General features: G+C 39.5%; 1 long non-coding RNA gene across 1 annotated transcript in view; it reads right to left on the minus strand.

The window, feature by feature from the left end:
• Positions 1 to 13853: 13853 nt before the first annotated feature.
• Positions 13854 to 20318, minus strand: part of LOC134809546 (uncharacterized) — a 32275-nt gene continuing 25810 nt past the window's right edge. The window contains exons 2-3 of the long non-coding RNA XR_010155544.1: positions 16063 to 16143; positions 13854 to 13951 (exon numbers count right to left, since the gene is read on the minus strand). This is a non-coding gene — a long non-coding RNA (uncharacterized LOC134809546). The remainder of the gene's footprint in view (positions 13952 to 16062; positions 16144 to 20318) is intronic.

Raw genomic sequence — 20318 nt, forward strand, 5'->3', positions numbered from 1 at the left:
TCATTGGCTATAACCTGCAAACTCCTTCAGGGCAGGGCCGTATCCAACTCATCTCTGTTTCCTCAGAATCCTGGGAACACATAGAAAGTGTTCAATGAACGTTCACTGAGATTTGCCAATGGCCTTTTGCCTCAATTCCAGACTTCCCTTCCTGGCTTTGTGAAATCTTTCTTTCTCTCTCTAATCAAGCCTCAGCTGGATAACTTTATTTTTTATTTCTTAACAAAAGCATCCATGTTTATTAAGATTTTGTTTCTCCTATTTCTTAAACAAGCTCTGCCTCTCTGCTTGTACTAAAGTAGATGCCCTTTCTGTAATACCTTATCTCTGCTCCCGGAAAGTTACATAAATGTACTGAAGATCCAGTTTGGCTGGGCACAGTGGCACATTCCCTGTAGTCCCAATGACTCGGGAAGCTAAGATGGGAGGATAGCTTGATCCCAGGGAGGTTGAGGTTGTAGTGAGCTGTGATCATGTCACTGCAATCCAGGCTGGGCAACAGAGTGAGACTGTCTCAAAAAAAAAAAAAAAAACTGTTCAAGTATCACATTCTTTAATTGTTCCATCCAATGCTATCTCTGTTTCATGAAACATCCATATTAGAAGTTAAAGGAAAGTTTCACCTTCAATGGTTTTTCCTGCTCTAAGATCCTTAAAATAGAGGACTATATCATAAATCTCTCCTGTCTGCCCCTTTAGCACAATGCTTTTCCAGTGGACATGGCCCACAAACAGGAATTGGATGTTGTTTCCGTTGCTTCCAGCACAATTCATGGCTTAAAACCTCCCACAGCAACTAAGGAACAAGATATTGGAGGCTTTCGTTGTTTGCCTTGTCAAGTCTTACCCACCCAATATCCAAATGCTCTGATTTACAGCAGGCTACTGGGGGCTGGAATTTGAATTGCCTTAGTTAATAGCTTTCCAGAAGCCAAACCGTATGTGCTAAAGATAATTTTTTAAAACTCCACTGTAGGGGCCAGCCATGGTGGCTCACGCCTGTAATCCCTGCATTTTGGGAGGCTGAAGTGGGAGGATAACTTGAGCCCAGGAGTTTAATAATGGCCCGGACAACACAGCGAGACCCCTGGCTCTACAAAAAAATAAAATAAATGAGAAATATTAGCTGGGAGTGGTGGTGCACACCTGTAGTCCCAGCTACATCAGGAGGCTGAGGTGGAAGGATCATTTGAACCTAGGAATTCAAGGTTACAGCAAGCTATGATCATGCCACTGCACTCCAGCCTGGGTGACAGAGCAAGACCCTTCCAACAATAAATTAAATAAATAAATAAATAAACCTCTACATAAAAAGTAAAGCTCAGAAAATTGTTTAGGGAAGGGGTTAATAGCATGGGAGTTTAATCTTGGCCCTTCTAGAAATTTTAATCAATCCAACAAATGTTTCTACATCACATCTCATTTTGATGTACATTTTTCAGACCATGAGAAATTGGCATCTTCACGTTTATCAGACATTTCATTTCTTCTTCTTTCAATGATAGTTCATATTCTGATTTGGGTTCAGTTTGAAATCTGAGCTTGAGATGTAGTTTGGGGAGTAAATCGGGGTAGTCATTGAGGTATTGGTGTTGGAAAAGACAGACCAGGGAATGTGGTAGGTGTGACTACCCAACTGAGTTTATAAAAAAAAAAAAATGGATTTTCATAGTTAGTTATTCAGAAGTATTCATTTAGCAATGGCCAAGTAAACCAGAAATGAGCAATTTAAAGCCTAATCTTAAGCCCTCTGCTCACATTTGATGTTATGGGATTTTTGTTGGGATAAACTAAATCATGTTTCCAAGAATCAAACATATTGGTAAGTGGGAAATTTCCAGAAGGCAATATCAATAAAGCTGTGTCTGCCACTCCAATTTGACACTGTGAGATAGAGATAAATCTGGCAAGGGGTAGCGGCTGCACTGGGTTCTGTGTAGAACTGATAGTGGTCCAAAATGATGAAATCATAGCATCTGCTCTGACTGGGTATAAATTGTTTAGAGCAATTTCTATGGCTACTGGGCCAAAGTCAGCACAATCAACTGCAGATTGGAGAGTCAGAAATGTTGACATAGAGTTCAACATTAAGCAAACAAGGCATGTTGCTATAAGTCAAACCGCTCTCATATTAGCTTTACAAGGAAATAATTTTCAAAGATGCCAAAGAGTCAGTATATCCCATGCACCACTTTACTATGGCAGAATATACTAAGGACACAAGGGGTTATAATACTGTAACCAAGAACTGCTGAATATATAGGACTCTGCAAGGAGGAGTCATAATGTTTTATTGGCCCCTGATTTAGAGATTATGAAAGTTATGCTCGTTCCTCCACATATCAAGAGAGAAGCTCAAGGGGTAAAACTCCACCATTGTGAGGTCTCATTTTAGTTCTGACATCCTAGAACAAGAATAACGGGGGTCAATGAGGTTATCTAATGATGGTTTTCTCACTCCTAAATTTTAATCATTGAAATAGTAATAATGATAAAACAGTAACAAGAGTTAACAATTAACAAGTGCTTCTCTATTCCAAGGACTATACTTTATTTAATATTTAACCCAGCCAGGCATGGTGGCTCATGCTTGTAATCCCAGCACTTTGGGAGGCCGAGGTGGACAGATCACTTGAGGACAGGAGTTCAAGACCAACCTGGCCAACATGGTGAAACCCCCTCTCTACTAAAAATACAAAACAATTAGCCAGGCATGGTGGTGGGTGCCTGTAATCCCAGCTACTCAGGAAGCTGAGGCAGGAGAATCACTCGGACCCAGGAGGCGCAGGTTGCAGTGAGCCAAGATCATGCCATTGCAATCTAGCCTGGGCAACAAGAGCGAAACTCTGTCTCAAAAAGAAAAACTTAATCCAACCCCATAAGATAGGGTGGATCATTTAGGAAGTAACTCATGGCTTGACATAATCTTTCTGGAGATCTTTCCTATCTCTAGAACTTCCTGAAGATGCTAGTTAGAGGCAACATCCACGCTATTATGGAAGTGGCACCCAACGCTAACCTCAGATGCAATATACAGGGTGAGTCCATCTTTGGCTTCCTTTTTTCTTCATCATTTCTTCTTCTTTGGTCTCGGTTAGATAGCTATGTAGCCACATAAGGAATTAGATTAGCCTATGAGTGAATCCCATTAAATGTTGAATAGGAACACATCCAAACTCAGTCAAACTCAGTGCTCATACAGGATATAAAGAAGAAAGGATACGACAAAAGAAACTGATTGTTACTTTGAATGCCTAGTTTAAAAAATAAAAATAAAAATCTGGCCCACTACTTAGGAACTACTCAGATCTTGGAAGGACTCTGAAGAATTCTTGTTTTAGAGTTGTGCTATTCTCAAATAGCTATTTTTAGGATTAACTTCTATTCTGAGTGATAAATGAAAAAAGAAATTCTTGAACTTTTCAGCAAGACAATTGCCAAGATTTGTTTTATCATAGTGACTCAGAGAATTACATTTATATTGTCCTGACCTCAGAAGTCTTCATTCTGTTTTGGAAAGTAAATAAACTAAAACAAGGTATTTTTCTTTTTCACTAAAGAGATGTTCAGTGTTCTGTTCTGGGACAAGATTGATCCATTTTATATGGTAATTGAATTCTTCACCATTGTTCTTGTCTGCATATATCTGTCAGCTTTGAGTCTGGGGTCTTAGACAATTAGCTAAAAGTTAAGAATTCAGCTGTTCATTCATTGGCAAGTTGTGTTGCCTTTTCTCCCTGTATTAGTCCTTTCTTACAATGCTATAAAGAACTGCCCGAGACTGGGTAATTTATAAAGGAAAGACGTTTAATTGACTCACTGTTCTGCAGGGCTGGGGAGGCCTCAAGAAACTTATGATCATAGCAGAAGGGGAAGCAAGCACATCTTTCTTCACATGGCGGCAGGAAGGAGAAGTGCTGAGCAAAGAGAGAAAAGTGCCTTATAAAACCATCAGATCTCACTCACTATCATGAGAACCACATGAGGGTAACCACCCCCATGATTAAATTACCTCCAACCGGGTCCCTCCCACGACACATGGGGATTATGGGAACTATAATTCAAGATGAGACTTGGGTGGGGACACAGCCAAACCATATCACTCCCCGTTTGTGATCTGGCTTTGTCACTTACTCATGTAAAACTGTTAGAATAATAGTGAAAAATAGTAGCAGTGAAAAACAATTGTAACAAAGTAAACCCAGCTAATGGAGAGACTTCTGTAGAAAGTGGACATCAGAAAAAGATCTCATTCATTTGCAAAGCTTTTAGTGACCATGATGTGCCAGATACTATGATTTCCAGGCCTTAGGATGGAGGAAGTGAAGGACAGCTCATGGCAGATTCACCTGGGGAGAGCGTGGGCCGTAGAGGCAGGTAGAACTGGCTTTGGTCTACCCTGGGGAATAGGTGACATTCGGCTTTACACCAGCTTCTGGTGAATCACAAAGATTACTCATTTGATTTTTTTAAAATTGTTTATTTTGAATAATTGTAGATACATAGGTATTTGTAAGAAATAATAAAGAGATATCCTGTGCACCCTTAACCCAGTTTTCCCCAGTGATAACTTCTTATATAACTATAGTACAATATTACAACCAGGACATTTACATTGATTTAATTCACCAGACTTACTTAGATTTCACCAGTTGTATATGTACTCATTGTGTGTGTATGTGTGAGTATTTAGTTCTATGCAATGTTATCACATCTGTAGATTTGTGTGCCCATCACAGTCAAGATACAAAGCAGTTCTATGGCAACCATGAATCTGGTTCTCCAGCTCTATAATTGTTGTCATTATAAGAAGGTTATATAAAGGAAATCACATAGTATAACCTTTGAGATTAGCTTTCTCAACTCCACATAATTCATTTGCGATCTATGCAAGTTGTTGCATGTATCAGCACTTTGGTCCTTTTTATTGCTTAGCAATATTCCATGGTATAGATGTGCTATAATTTGTTCAACCAATTACCCACTGACACATGTTGGGATTGTTTCCAGCCTTGAGCTAATCAAATAAAGCTGCTATGAACATTAATGTAGATTTGTGTATGACTATAACTTTGCATTTGTCTGGGATAAATGTCCAAAAGTGTAATTTCTGGGTTGTATGTTAAGTCTATATTAGTTTTATAAGAAGATGCCGAATAATTTTCTAGAGTGACTATACTATTTTACATTATCACAGCAATACATGAGTTTCTCTACACCTTTCCCTAATAAATGTGTAGCTATATCTTATTGTGAATTTAATTTGCATTGCATTTCCTGGATGGGCAACAATGCTGAACGTCTTTTTCACATGCTTATTTCCCATCTGTATATTCTTGTTAGTGAAATATATGTTCATGCATTTTGCCCATTATCAAATTGGATTGTTTGTTCAATTTTTATTGTTGAGTTTTAAGAGTTCTTTATGTTATATGTTCTAGGTATGTCTTTTGTCAACTATGTGGTTTGCAAATATTTTCTCCCAGTCTATAGCTTGTTTTTTCATCCCCCTAACAGAGTCTTTGCAGAGCAAAAGTTTTTAGTTTTGGTGAAGCTCTTTTTATCACTTTTTTCTTTAATGAATCATGCTTTTGCTATCAGGTCTAAGAATGCTTTGCTAGCCTTAGGTTTTCAAGAGTTTCTTCTTTTCTTTTTCTAGAAGTTTTATAGTTTTACATGTTACATGTAAACCTATGGTCCACTTTGAGTTAATTTTTGTATAAGGTATGAGGTTTAGATTGAGGTTCTTTTTTTCCTATTGTTAGCCCATGAATGTCCAATTGCTCCAACACCTCTTGTTGAAAACACCATTTTTCCCCCAATGAATTGTTATTGCACCTTTGTTGATGCTATGGTGTGTCTGTGTCCCCACCCAAATCTCATCTTGAATTGTAGTTCCTGTAATACCCACATGTCACTGGAGGGACCCGGTGGGAGGCAGTTGAATCATGGGGCAGGTTTTTCCCACACTGTTCTCGTGATAGTGAATAAGTCTCACAAGATCTGATGGTTTTATAAAGGGCAGTTCCCTTGCATATGCTCCCTTACCTGCCACCATGTAAGACATGCCTTTGCTCCTCCTTTGCCTTCTGCCATGACTGTGAGGCCTCCCCAGCCATGTGGAACTGTGAGCTCATTAAACCTCTTTTTCTTTATAAATTACCCAGTCTTGGGTATGTCTGTATTAGCAGTGTGAGAATAGACTGATATAGTCAAAAAATCTGTCATCTATAAGGGTCTATATCTGTGTTCTCTATTCTGTTCCCTTGATCTACCTGTCTGTCCCTCCACAAACACTACATTTGTCTTGATTACTATAGCTACATAGTAAGCATTAATATGAGGTAATTTTCTCCCATTAGTTATTCTTTTAAAAAATATTTTAGCTTTCTAGGTGCTGTGCATTTCCATGTAAATTTTAAAATAAACTTGCCTATGTTTATTAAAAGCTATGCTGAGCTGGATATCCACAAGCAAAAGAATGAAGTTCCAACCTTTCCTAACAGTATATGCAAAAATTAATTCAAAATGAATCAAATACCTTAGGTAGGACCTAAATCTATAAAACCTTTAGAAGAAAGCATAGAGCAAAGTTTTATGACATTTGATTTAGCAATGACTTCTTGGATATGACATCCAAGAGACAGGCAACAAAAGAAAAAATAAACAAATTGGAGTCCATTAAACATATTTTTTTATTGTGCATTGAAAGACACTATCAACAAGGTAAAAAAAAAAAGGCAACTCACAGAATGAGAAAAAATACTTACAAATCATATATCCGATAAGGGATTAATATTCAAAACATATACAGAACTCCCCAAATCAGCCACAACCATAAAAAACCCTCAATTTTTAAAATGGGAAAAAGACATCAGTGGATATTTCTCCAAAGACTGTTATACAAATAACCAATAAATATTTAAAAGATGCTCAACGTCACTAATCATTAGAGAAATGCAAATATAATAAAATCTCACCTCACATCCATTAGGATGGCTACTCTCAAAAAAACAGAAAATAATAAGTGTTGTCAGAGTGGAGAAATTGGAACCCTTATGCACTGGTGGTGGGACTATAAAATGATACAGTCCCTATGGAAAAGATTACAGCAGTTCCTCAAAAACAAAAACAAAAACAAAAAAATAGTATTACGATATGGCCCAGCAATTCCACTTTTGGGTATGTACCCAAAAGAATTTAAAGCAGAGTCTCCAGTAGATATTTGAACATCCATGTCCATGCAGCTAAATGTGGAAGCAATCCAGTTTTCACCAACCAATGAATGAATAAGCAAAATGTGGTGTATACATGTAATGGAATATTATTCAACCTTAAAAAGGATGAACCTACAACATGGATGAACCGCAAGGATATTATGCTAAGTGAAGTAAGCCAATCACAAAAAGACAGATACTATATGCTCCCATTTATATGAGGTACTTACAGTTGTCAAACTCATAGAAACAGAAAGTAGAATGATGATTGCCAGGGACTGGGGAAGAGCAAGAATAGGAAGTTTTATTTTTGTTTTTATACTTTAAGTTCTGTGTTACACGGGCAGAACATGCAGTTTTGTTACATAGGTATACATGTGCCCAGGTGGTTTGCTGCACCCATCAACCGGTCACCTACACTAAGTCGTTCTCCTAATGTTATCCCTCCCCTAGCCCCCCATTCCCCAACAGGCCCCAGTGAGGAAGTTATTTTTAATAGGTATAGAGTTTCAGTTCTACAAAATGAAAGGAGCTATGGAGATGGATGGTGGTGAATGAAAGGAGCTATGGAGATGGATGGTGGTGATGGTTGCACATTATGAGTGTATTTAATACCATTTAAGTGTATATATAAAATATTAGGATGGCAAATTTTATGATATGTGTATCTTACCATAATTTTAAAAATTGAAAAAGGAAAAATCATACTGGGATTTTGATAAGATTTGCATTAAACTTACAGATGGATTCAGGGAGAATTTACATATTTGCTGTGTCGTATTTGGCAGTACATAAAACACCACCTTGATTTTAATTTTCCCCTGCAGGTTGCTTTGCCTCAGCCCCTGGATTACAACGCCCCCTGGCTCATACCTGAGTTCACCACAGCCTTTGGACCCCAGAACTGCCTTGCTGGTTCTGGTCTCTGGCTAAATCTTCTATGATTGCAGCTTTGGCTACTACCTATAGCCTTAGGGAAAAACCCAGAACTTGTGTTTGAATTCTACTACCACCAGAAGTTAGCTGAGTCATCTCCAGCCTCAATTTCCCAATCTGTGGGATTTGTTGCACTGTAGACCTTAAATGGGAGTTACTGCTATTATTGCAGTTAACATAAGCTTCTACCACTTACCTAACTCAGCGCGTGCAGTTAGATTTTAGCATCTAAAATGCCAATCTGCAATCATCTTTATTAGTCATATTTTGCCTGTTTTTATCCATCATTCCAATTTGTTGTAATCATTCCAGTCCCTGATATAATCCACATTTTAATCTCAGATATTGAAAACTAATGGCAGACAAGACAGAGAGTCATGGACAGAATTTGACGTACCACTAGAGAAATCTGTTCTCATTTAGGTCTTTTGGTTACAGTTAACAAAAACACATTCTAGGAAATCAAAAGAAAGCCAAGGAACCATGCCTGGGAACAACAGAACCAGATAGAACCAAAATCAGGTACATCAGACAGTCTAGCCTAAGAGGCTGGCTCTGGAATAATAAGCTCTAATCATCATCTGTTTGTCTGTGTCACTCTATTCAAGATTTGCAGAGCCCAGAGAAAGGTCTTCTTTGCTGAGCTCAGGTCTCATGACTGACTCCTGGCAGTACCAGGGCAGTAAGAAGAAGGATCTGGCCAATGAGATGCCTTAGCAGCTGTAATAGAAGGATTCCACCTGCACTTCCTGCCCCAGATGAATTCAGGGCACTGTCAGGAGAGGTCATGAGTACTCGGATGCCACAAAGTGCCAAAAATTCATTCTAACTTTTTCTCATTTGATAGTAATTCACTAATAAGCACTTTCTGGTGATGGCCATTCAGCCAGAAACAGATCCACCCAATTGTCCGGAAACATAGATCCACTAGTTTCACCAAAGATGTGTTGACAAATTGATACAAAGTCTTGTTGAAATACAAGTGTATGAAACCTATGGCATTCCTTGAATCTACTGGAACCTAACGTAACTTTCACATTGGCATTTAACCTGCCACACTAGTTACGTAGTGATCCCAAGTTCTTCACTTAACTTCAGTACTCAAGTCTTCTCATTGACAGCAGTGAGATAATGGTTCTAATCTCGCATTTTGGTGGGGGCTTTTATAAAGTACTATATAGCTTATTTGCTATCTATGTGCGAGTTATTATATAATGCCTACTGCCTCCTTATAAGCATAGAGACTAAATGGAAGTCCCTCAATTCTGTTTAGGTTTTTTGAGGACTAAGGAGTTAAAACTAGGGAGAATAAATCTGGAGGGAGAGTTGAGTTGTTCTGCAAAAGAGAAGAAATAGAAATGGAAGACCTTTAGCCATCTAGAGAAACCTGGAAGAGACAGGTGAGAAACAGGACTGTGGGAGAGGGCGAAACCTTCCGCAAAATGGCAGTTTCCTACTAGAATGGACAAATTACAGAACAAAGGCACACTCGAGGTAGCTGAACCCAAGTGGTATAGAAAGCCAACAGGACACACTCACTCACGTCTACTGGCATTCCCATTCTAGAAAGTAGCAGAAATCTTGGAGGTAAAGCTCTGTGGACCATGGAATTTGAGAGTTAAAGGCAAATTTACATAGATCTCAAGGGGCAGGAAAAAACCCCACCTGAATTTTGGCCTATATACATTTGCATTCATATACAAGAAGCAATAGAATAGTGAACTTTTCAGTCCTTGGGTGATTTTGGTCAAGCAGAAAAAGGGGAAAAAAAGTCTCTGTGTTCTGTTATTCCAACTTTGATCTTTTATTCATTCTCTGAGGGCATAAATGATGGTTTATCTATGTTTTCATTAGTAAAACCACTCTTGAGGATTTTTTGTTTGTAGTTGTTGTTGTTTCCTGCTGTGGATTTTAACACAGAGGCCTTTCGTTTTGAACCAAATGTATCAACAACGAGCATCCTACAATTGCCATTTGCTAGATCACTTTGTTTGCGGGCTCTTTTGCCTTATGTTCATGTAGGGTACAAAATTAATTACAAGCATGAATAGCTTGTGTCTGCTGTGTTGGAGAACCTGAGGTGATATTGGCTGCCACCTACCATACCCCAGAATGTGCCTACCCACAGCCTCTGTAGAACATGTAACCCCAGGAGGATATGTTTTATACCATGCAGCCTGGCCATTCTGTTCTCAGTCAGGGGTGCAAATCTAAAGCAAGAGCAGCCAAACCATAGCCTCTCCATGACCTCAGGAGTGGCCACAGGTAAAAAGACAAGTTATGGCCGGGTGCTGTGGCTCATGCCTGTAATCCCAGCACTTTGGGAGGCCTAGGCGGGCAGATCATGAGGTCAGCAGATGAGATCATCCTGGCCAACACGGTGAAACCCCGTCTCTACTGAAAATATAAAAATGACCTGGGTGTGGTGGCATGTGCCTGTAATCCCAACTACTTGGGAAGCTGAGGCACGAGAATCGCTTGAACCCAAGAGGCGGAGGTTGGAGTGAGCTAAGATCTTGCCACTGCAATCCAGCCTGGTGACAGAGCAAGACTTTGTCAAAAAAAAAAAAAAAAAAGTTATGCCAGTCAGATTCTCTTCCTCAGATATTTGAAACAGGAAATGAGTAAGAGAAGACGATGACAGTGTACATCAAAGAAGGCCATGAAATACCTTTAGAAGCCATGAGGAATCACGAGCAAGCCAGAATTAGGAGAAAGCAAAGTCAATAGCAAGAGCAGAAGGAAGGTAACATAAGAAACTCGATAGCACTGTACTAACCTCAACCTGTTCCTGCCTCAGGTATTAGCACATCCAAGCCATTCCCTTTGCCTACCTTTTACATGATCTCTTTTTCCTCTTCCCATCTCCTCCCTTCTTTGCTTAAAGACAACAAGGCAGAAGAATTAGAGTGTTGCCATCAGAAGTCATGGAAATGCACCATTGCAATTCCCTTGTTTTTCCCTATTTAAGCTGAGCTTTATGAAGGATACATTAACCACATTATCAGATGGAGACATAATGACAAGCCTGCTCTTCATCTTTTCAAAATGCTCAGATAGAAATAATGTCTGAGAATGTAAAGTTTTCCCATCACAGCACTCTTCTGTCTTGTTGAATCTAATTGTAGCACTAGAAAAAGAGAGACTGACTCTTGCAAACCTCCCAGTGAAATGCCAACTGTAACACATCATTAGCTAAATAAGAAACAACAAGGTCAGCATGGTGTGCGAGAAATGGCAGTGTTGTACTTGCTGTTGATTCAGAACTGGCGGGTTTGTGAGGAAGGGAAAAATAAATGTGTATGGAAGTAATGTTGGCCAGGTGCAGTGACTCACGCCTGTAATCCCAGCACTTTGGGAGGCCGAGGCAGGTGGATCACCTGAGGTCAGGAGTTTAAGACCAGCCTGGCCAACATGGCAAAACCCCATCTCTACCAAAAATACAAAAAAAAAATAGACAGGTGTGGTGGCACACCTGTAATCCCAACTACTCAGGAGGCTGAGGCAGGAGAATAGCTTGAACCTGAGAGGCTGAGGTTGCAGTGAGCCGAGATCATGCCACCGCACTCCAGCATGGGTGACAAGAGCGAAACTCCATCTCAAAAAAAAAAAAAAAAAAAAAGAAGCAATGTCACTACAGGCCACAATATATAGGTGTGCATGGGAAAATATAGTTGAGTGTATTTTCAGGATGTGGCAAGCGGATGTGGCTCAACCAGAGGAATTTATAGCAGCAAGTAACAGCCATACCACCATAAAACTGCACAGAAGCTACTTTTAGACTTTGAGGATCAAACAGCTAGATTTAAAACACAGATAATAGAATAACAACTGCTGCTTAACAGGGAGTAGGAGATAAAAATAATTTGCTACACTTTGCTAGATTCCACCCCATTCCTCTAACATAGCAATCCTGAGCAGTTAATTTATTAGAGTATGTGTGGTCGCTGCAGATGAAGGGAAATTCTATCAGCGATGGAAGAAACAGTAGACAGGAAATCCTGAGCCAGCCATTAAAATAGGAGTAAGATTTCAGAAGCCAGAGATGAGATACAATAGGAGGTGAACTGAGTTAGGGAAACAACTCCTAGTGAAAGAAGGTCTCTTTGCCCTAAATCAGTAAAAGGGATCTACATTAAAAATTCGTATTTAATCGTTAATGTTTATTTTAAAATAAACTAATGGTTGTTATTTCTTATTTAATTAAGAAATTAAAAGAATTTCCTGAAATTAACCTATTTTCTAAGTTCCATGTCAGCCATAATTATTATAGACCAAGAGGCACACACAAACACACTCCCTCCCCAACCCATCTCTTAAACAAAAGTTCACCCTCCAGTGACCCTTAAAAAGAGTTGGGGAACTATAAAGTCACAAGAATAAAACCTTAACACTGACAGCATATAAGCTGGCTACAGATGACATTTCCAATCCCCTCTCCTTGTCAGTACAAAAGATGCATTGGATGTGGGGGACAGATTTGTTGAGATACTCATAGACTTGTATGTGTGGCACTTTATGAAAAAATAAAAAGGAATCAGACTTCCCATTTAAATTCTCTCACCTCTACCCCTTCCTTACATTTTTTCCTTGCCCCCCAACTCTCACAGGAACAGAGTAACATGGGATAAAGAGGATGAGAGTACAGAAAGCAAATGATAAAAATATGTGCTCTTGAGTCATTGGAAGATTCTGATCCAAAGTAATGGGTGATTATTACTCCTTGAAGCCACAGTCAAAAGCAAATTTAAAATATTCCCTCCCTTTCTCCTGAAGTCTTTTTCTCCAATCTGGCAACTGGCAATGCACTAAAGGAATGTTTTCATCAATGTGTCCAAATATGTTATTCAAAGTAAGATTTTATATGAGATAGCCTCAGGGAACTTTCTGGAAGAAAAAGGCATCCCCAAAATTGGATGCACAAATTGCTTTAAGGTTTTAAGATTTGGTGAAATATATTGTGCCTTCATTGTACCCCAAGCCAGAAACGGAAAAAAGAAAAAAGAATCAATACAAAGAATGACTTTCCAGGCAGCGCAAAGGGATTCAGTGTTTCCACAGGTTTGCAAGAATGCAACAAGCAAGAAAGGCAGTGTCCCCAAAACAAAGTGACCAGTCCTCTGAGCTTCTAGCTGGCAAGTTGCCCAGCAGAGATAATAGGATGTTATTGAATTTTCAGGCATCTCGGTCAGTGATGGAGGTGGAGGGGTGTTGCAAAAGGATAATGGAAGGAGCAGGGATTGGGAAAGCAAGGATGGAGGGGCAGGTAAATTCTGGAAGTGGAAAATTATTTTTCAAGCATAGAAAAACTTAAAAAAATACTACTGCACTACGGTGGAAGTCATGCACTAAAAGTGTCCTTATAAGAGGAGATGTGAAGGGTGGTACATGGGTCATAAAATAAACTTTGTGGCCAGGACCCTCTGACCGCTAAAACCATAGATGCTTAAACAGAAAAATACAATCAAGCAGAAGGATGGTATTCTCCAAGTAATAAGCCACTTCAGTGAGTATTCATGCTCTAATCCCAGGCCCAGATTCATAATAAGGGCAAACATGTAAACACACACACACGCACACACACACGTGCATGCACACCCCCACACACATACACATGGCTAGGGGCAGAGCATCCCAAGGCCCAAGTGTAGGAGGAGGCAACGGGAAAACACATTCACTCATTCAGTAGGAAAACTCATCCTTTTTTAATTGCTTTGCATTTGTTTTTCATCTTCTCTCGCATTTCTTCTGATGGTGATTATGATTGTATTTTGAAATCATGATCCACCGCTGCAGCACTGTAATTACATAAATATGGCATTATAAATGAAGGTTAGCACCAGAAATAGCAAAGCAGAGAGGGGTGCAATTTGTCTTTGTGGATGTAAGTATGTGTATATGTTTATAAATACCTCTCATTTATATGGCATTTGGAAATAATCTGCTAGTGCAAGCAAGGGGGTCTTAGGAAATAGAACAAAATCCTCAATCCCATTTTCAGCCGAAGAATACAACGGTAAGAAAAAGCACGTTCTTCCAGTCATGATAAATGGAGATTGTTAAGTAAGAGTTAGGCTTAAACTGAGCTCAGATTTCTCAACTGGCCTGGGCACCACTGGTTCTTCTTGTGGACAGGAATCAGTCTGTGTCAGCACAGCTTATCAACAGTGCTCTTCAGCAACCCTAGGACCTCAGAGAGTATCTCTTAACCTCCTATATTTCCTTCCGAACAGGAGAATATCTCTCTCTCTCTCTCTGTCTCTCTCTCTCTCTCTCTCTCAATTTCACTCACTTTTGCCTGCAGCACACCACCCAGTATCTTCAACCAATCAATAACTCAGTTCCTTTCACTCTCAGGGAAAAGGAAAATTCTGAAGTTTGTACCACACAGGGTGTGTGGTAGTTCAAAAACATGTTAACAAATTATTCGAACCTTCTCTCTTCAAGAGATAGAGACTGAGTTTTCTTCCCTTGAATGTGGGCTGTACTAAGTGACTCACTTTGAATGACCAGAAGATGATAGTGATGCTATGTCATCATAGCATCACTTATGACCGAACCTAAGTCATAAGAAGGCGACTTCTCTTTGGCATCACTTCTACTGGGAGAAGCCAGCTTCCATGTCATGGGAACACTCTAGCAACTTGTGGAGAAGTTGATGCAGATAGGAACGTAGGTCTCCTGCCAACAACCATCACCAGTTCACAAGCTACATGGCTGAGCCACCTTGGAAATAGATGATCCAACCCCACTCATCCCTTTAGATTATTGCAGCTTTGACTAATGTCTTGGCTATATATAATTTCATGTGAGATCAATCCTGAGCCAATACCGCCTGGACAAGCCACTCCAAATTCCAGATGTAAAAAAATATGAATGCAGTAAATACTTGTTATTTTAAACCACGAAATTTTGGGTCAACTTGTTACATAGCGGTAGATAACAATACAGCATCCTCATGGTATTGACCCCCAGTTACCCATAGCTCTCACTTGCTCATCAATTACCTCACTATGCTTCCTTGGATCACATCCAAAATAAAGAAACTTCACTCAAAATTCTTGTCTCAGGGTTTGCATTAAGAGTCTAAAACACGCCAAATAAGATAGATATTATTCTCACTTTAGGGATTTAAAAAATTAATATGCATAGGTTACAGCTATATAGCAAATAATAGCAAAACCAGATTTTCTGAATCCTAAGCCACTGCTTCCTGATTCATTATAGCTGCATTTCCCTGCCACTCATACCCCCATTCTTTGCCATTTTAAGCAACCTCTTTTCTCTCTCCAAGAACAAATCAGTTAATTTGCTCACTCACTGCGGGCCTAGACACTCATCTTAATCTCAAAATTTAAAAACCAGTCCCAGTGAATTCAATAACCAAAGGAGGAACTTTTAGTCACTGAAGCCTAAATGTATTTGTTTTTCCTAATGATACCTGTACACAACAAGGAGGAACAATTAGAAAATCAATGGATTATTCTTTTGTTGATATTAATGCAAAGACTATATGTGGCTCTACCTTGTTTTATGTCTAGACTACAGGTGGTGGCCTGAAACTGCTGACCAAAGAAATGACCATGCTGTGTGGGCAAGAAATGATGAAGATAAAGCCCATATGTGCTGTACTTTCTGTTTGGATCAAATAAAATGTACAGCCAACTCATCTGTCAGATATTTAATCATAATCATTATTGTGTTATGTGGTAATTAGGCATAAATGGGACATAAATGACTCTTGCTAGAAGTACTTTATATATCAAACAATTTTTGTGTTTCCAAATATCCATCTCTTTGATAATTTTCAAGTATCTGTCTCTACTTACTGTCACTGTAGTTGGTTTCCCCTGAGTCAGACTGGTAAAGAAGAACACACATGGGCTTTGGAATCAAACAAATCACTCACACTGTGTGATCTTGATCAAACCACATGACGTCTCTAGGCCTCTTGTGTAAAATTGAAATGAGTGCCTCTCCAGCAGGGTCACTATAAGAATCAAATGAGAAACTGAAATGCAGTAGCTAACACAGCGTTAGTATGTAGTAGGTGCTCAGTAAAGATCTTGTTCCTGTCTTTTATATCAACATTACTTTCACATGCCTTAATGAGAGGTTCTTGATACTCTCTCCATGAGTTTTTTTTTGTATGCCCTGTATCCCTCCCCTGAGAGCAACTGCTTTCATTCTCCAAATCACTGTCTCATGCTAAAATCTTAAATTTATCCATGCTTTCAAAAATATACCTCTTATCAGCTGAAGAAAAATTTATACAAAACTTTTTTGTATATAACATGACAGATGGCTTTGGGTCCACAAGTAGAAATAAACAGATTTCAAATGCATCTAGGAACAGGCATGTCAACACTTTGGCATGAATGAGTTCTAGTTACGGGCAATTTCTCTTTCCATTTGATTTGGTTATGGCTGGTGAGTAAGCTGGAAGACACTGGTCATCTGAAAAAGCTAAAGAAGAAAATGGGGCTATGACTTGCAGTTGTGTTCATCCAATAGGAGGCTGGTCATATTTTGGAATAATTTGGCAAACATGTACAGATAGGAAATGTACTCAAAAATATTTCATGTCTTTGGGGCTGTGTGCTCTTTGGGGCCTTGCAGGCACTATGAAGATGAAGAGTTTGCCTCTTTCATCTAGAAGAGATTTGTAAAAGCAGTGTTCACTGATAGACACAACAGCTCATAACAACAGCAGCAACAGGGTCAACTTCCACTTATTAAGGGCATAACATGTATTTGCATACCAAGGTTAACAAATCACTTTTACTTCTTTTCCATTTGGTCGTCCTGCAGCCCAAGTGAGTACTATTTTTAATTCCATTTTACAGATAAACAAGCTGAGACCAAGAGAGGTTAGACATAATGCCCCACAAGCCCTTAAATAGCAGGCAAAAGAATCAGGTCTGGATTCTCAATTCCACATTCTTTTCTCTTACCACACTCCCCTATTAATAAATAGCTTGTTTGTCTGAAGGATAAATGGAAGCTAATTTATAAATTCTCCAGCTAGCTTTTCTTGCCCCATATTGGTGTTTAGAGCCACAAAACCACACATCCACATTACATAGAGTGGTGTAGAAATAACTTTTAAATAATCACATTATTAGTCTTTGAGAAGAAAAACCTGCCATGAATAAAGAGATGATTTCACAGGGTCCAGGGTAATTGCAAGCAGCTGTGGACTTAACCATGGTAGATAATCCAGTGATAAAAGGTGCATTCTTTTGAGCAGTTGAGGCAGCCAACTTCTTTCACCAGTGCCTGTAACTTCTGCAGAAGGAAACATTCAGATCTCACCACAAAAGAGCAGACCTTCACTGGGTCATCTGTGACGCAAACTGACAGTCAGGTTTTTATCAACTTCTCACCACAACATGGAGACTTTTGACCACAGATGTCCGATTCACGTATAAAGCTCTCAACCCCACCAGACAAGAACCACTTTCAAATGTAATAAATAAAAGAATCACTTTCAAAATAAGAAAGTGAGGCATGGAGTACAACAAATACAAATTGAGCCAGGCACTATGCCAGGAGGGGGTCCCTGCCCTGAAGGGGAAGATAGGGCCATGGTTCTTAAGCCTGGATATTTAATAGTGTCCCCTCAGGGCCTATTAATATCCCAACACCTAGGTCTCAATTTATTGACAATTGATTTTTCTCAAATAATTCAGAAACTCTGGGAATAGGACCAGACATTAATATTTTTTACGTGTTTCCATTGCGCAGCCCTGCAGTTGAGAAACACAATTATAGTGGAATCCAAAGTGTTGCAAATGTATTTGATAGGATCACTTGAGACCCTGGTTGAAAATGCAGATGCATGGGCCCTGAACTATAGCTCCTGAATCAGAATTTCTAGGAAAATGAGTTGGGAATACACTATATTTTGAAGAAGAGCCCAAAGATTGTTATGACTAGAGAAGTTAGGCAAAACCTGACATTGTCTTCAAAAAATAATAATCAACAAAGTGAGAAGACAAACTATGGAATGAGTGAAAATATTTGCAAATCATCTATCTGACAAGCGGTTAATATCCAAAATATATAAAGAACTCCTACAATTAAACAACAACAACAACAAAGGAAAAAGGACTGGAATAGACATGTCTCCAAAGATGATATACGAATGGGTAACAAACATATGAAAAGATGCTCAACATTCTTAATCATTAGAGAAATCAAAACCACAAAGGTAGGAGATATCACTTCACACCTATTAGCATGGCTGCTGTCCAAAATCAAAAAAAAGAAAGAAAAAGTAAAAAATAACAGGAAATGACAAGTGTTGGTGAGGAGGTGGAGAAATTAGAAACTTGTACACTGTTGGTAGGAACGTAAAATGGTGTGGCCACCATGGAAAACAGTATGGAGATTCCTCAAAATATTCAACATAGAATTACCATAAAACTCAGCAGTTGCACTTCTGGGTATATATCCAAAAGAATTCAAAGCAGGAACTTGGAGAGATATTTGCACCTATGTTCATCACAGCATAATTCACAGTAGCCAAGAGGTGGAAGCAACCCAATTGCCACTGATAAATGAGTAGATAAGAAAATGTGGAATATACATGCAATGGAATATTATTCAACCTTTAAAAAGAAGAAAACCCTGTCACATGCCACAGCATGCATGAAGCTTAAGGACATTATGCTAGACAAAATAAGCCTGTCACAAAAAGACAAATACCATATGATTCCACTCATATGAGGTATCTAAGTTAGCAAAACTCATAGAAACAGAAAGTAGAAAGGTGGTTACAAGAGGCTAGGAAAAGGGAGATGGCAGAATGGTTGTTCAATGGGTATGGAGTTTTGCTTTTGCAAGATGAAAAATTCTAAGGATCTGTTGCACAATATATAATTAACACTACTGAACTATACAATTAACAATGGTTACAAGGGCTGGGCGCGGTGGCTCATACCTGTAATCCCAGCACTTTGGGAGGCTGAGGCAGGTGGATCACAAGGTCATGAGTTCAAGACCAGCCTGACCAACATGGTGAAACCCCATCTCTACTAAAAATAGACAGACATGGTGGTGTACGCCTGTAATCCCAGCTACTCGGGAGGCTGAGACAGGAGAATTGCTTTAACCCGGGAGGCGGAGGTTGCAGTGAACCAAGAACACGCCACTGCACTCCAGCCTGGGGACAGAGCAAGATTCCATCTCAAAAAAAAAAAATGGTTACAAGGATAAATTTATGTTATGTGTTTATTACCGCAATTAAACATTGAAAGAAAATCTCTTTATTTTAAAAATCTGATACTGTCTAACACTTCAACAGTTTCCCTTGTCCTGTCTGTCTTTTTTGCAGCCCAAAGAGCAAAGAACTTGGGGTTTCCCAGTTTCCTATTCTGCAATAATAAAACAAAACAAAAAACGGGTAAGCCAAAATAAAAACCATTTTTCCAACTGCTTTCTAAGGAAGAACTTTCTCAATTACAGAAAGTTCAGACATGACTATAAATCTAGACAAGCTGATACATAGATTGCTCTGATTAAGAGAGGAGAGCTTTAAAAGTGTGCGGGATGGGAAGTCCTTGGATACTAAGGAAAAGAGGTGCCAGGAGTCTGGGCCTCATGTGGGGTCAGGAGTGAGAAGGGTGCCCCAGGCCATTTGTGGGGACCAGGACACTTGGGGGATGACATACTCATTGGGAAGAAGTAACACTGCACTGGATGTCATGGAATGTGGGATGAAGGCCTCCTGCACTGCTCCTATACTGTCCTTAATAAAATTTACTTGCTCACTCATCTTTCAGCATGTCAGAACCTTTCTGTGAAAAGTGAAGAACTGCACCACACACTGGAAGGCACGGGGCTCAGGCAGATGCCCAGCCTAGCCCAGCAAACAGCACTGCTGCTATTCCCATCCGCCACCATATTCTCCAGAGCCCGCCCCTCACCCAGGTCTGTCCTCTGCCTTTCTCCCCTCTGCTGTATAACCCATATGGCCACAGAAGTCTCCTTGCTCTCTGGCTTCTGACAGGGGCCAACTAATGTGAACTACTAGAAGGAAATGTGAGGACAGGAGAAGGGAGTGAGGCCAGGATATTCTTCAACGCAACCCTCCCTCCTTCTGCACCACAATTCTGAAAGTGGCTGTATCTTCCTGTGAAAGATGGGCAGCCCCTCTTCTAT

This window comes from Pan troglodytes, chromosome 2 (assembly GCF_028858775.2).
Source record: "Pan troglodytes isolate AG18354 chromosome 2, NHGRI_mPanTro3-v2.0_pri, whole genome shotgun sequence".
Taxonomy (NCBI): domain Eukaryota; kingdom Metazoa; phylum Chordata; class Mammalia; order Primates; family Hominidae; genus Pan; species Pan troglodytes.